Here is a 1139-nt window from a genome sequence, read left to right on the forward strand (position 1 = left end):
GGTTTCCTAAGGGAATTTTGTCATCTCCAGGCAATATGAGAGCAAAACGGTAATACCCTTAAACTTATTTCTATGACCTAATTGTACCATAAGGGCGGATCCCACTGAAACTATTGAAACATAATTGGAGCAAAAGAAAGCAAGATAAAAACATCCCCAAAATTCTGCTTACATAAATTCTTTATGTCAAGAAATGATGCCTATACAACAAACCTGAAAACTCATTACTAAAGGCCTAAAAAATACAAACTAAGTCTCAAATATGGTGAAAATATCTTGTAGAAATTATCTTTCTCTATGCATAAAGGGCTTTAAATGACTGTTCTTCTGCCTGCAGCAAAAGTACAAGAGGTACTTTAGACAAGCAGAAAAAAAATAAATAAAAATAATAAAAGGTTGCCTGTGCCCAGGGTATGCCAAGCAGTGATGGTCACACTGATGCTAAGAGAAAGTGTGAATCCTATTCCTTTGATTAGGGGATAATATGAATGATGAAAGATATCAGACAGTATGTTACACGATAAACTTGAATCCTTCACTGTGTTTTTTCTTAGGGTTCCATAGGCAAAGTTACCTCTAGGCACTCAAGCTGGGCTCAGAGGGTTCATCACTCTCTGGAGGCAAAGGTACCTGAAGGAGCAAGGTGGCTGATTCAGTGGTAGCATCTCCAGCTTTCAGTGACTTTCCAGCCCCAGCTACCAGGAATCCACTGGCTTTCTGCACAAGGCTTGCATCCATGCCTCTAGAGCCATGCTTGCAGGGTGAGCCATTGCTTCTCCCCATTTTGAGATGAGCAGTTTGACCTGCTTCCCTCAGAAGCCAACAAGCAGTTAATAAAAATCCTATTTATTTACCCAGGTTGACTTGTTGGCTGAAACAACATCATGTCAGCTACTTTGAAATGTACTTTTCAGCACATAATTAACTACATTTTTTTCATTAATTTCCTCCGTACCCATTCCAATCAACAAGTGAAAACAAACTAATCTGGGGAATTCAGCAAAAAACAGATGAGAGGGCCCATCAGAATAGTGATGGTCTCAAACATACAAGCAGATGCATAACTTTAAAATCTCTGACTAAGGGAAGTTTCTGAAGCAAGATTATCCGAGAGAACACTGAAAGACAACGGTGTAGGG

General features: G+C 39.4%; 1 protein-coding gene across 1 annotated transcript in view; it reads right to left on the minus strand.

Annotated features, from left to right (window-relative positions):
* Window positions 1–1139, minus strand: part of HTRA3 (HtrA serine peptidase 3) — a 24842-nt gene that overhangs the window by 6998 nt on the left and 16705 nt on the right. The window lies entirely within an intron of this gene.

The sequence above is a fragment of the Mesitornis unicolor genome, unplaced genomic scaffold, assembly GCF_000695765.1.
Source record: "Mesitornis unicolor isolate BGI_N332 unplaced genomic scaffold, ASM69576v1 scaffold38360, whole genome shotgun sequence".
Lineage (NCBI taxonomy): Eukaryota > Metazoa > Chordata > Aves > Mesitornithiformes > Mesitornithidae > Mesitornis > Mesitornis unicolor.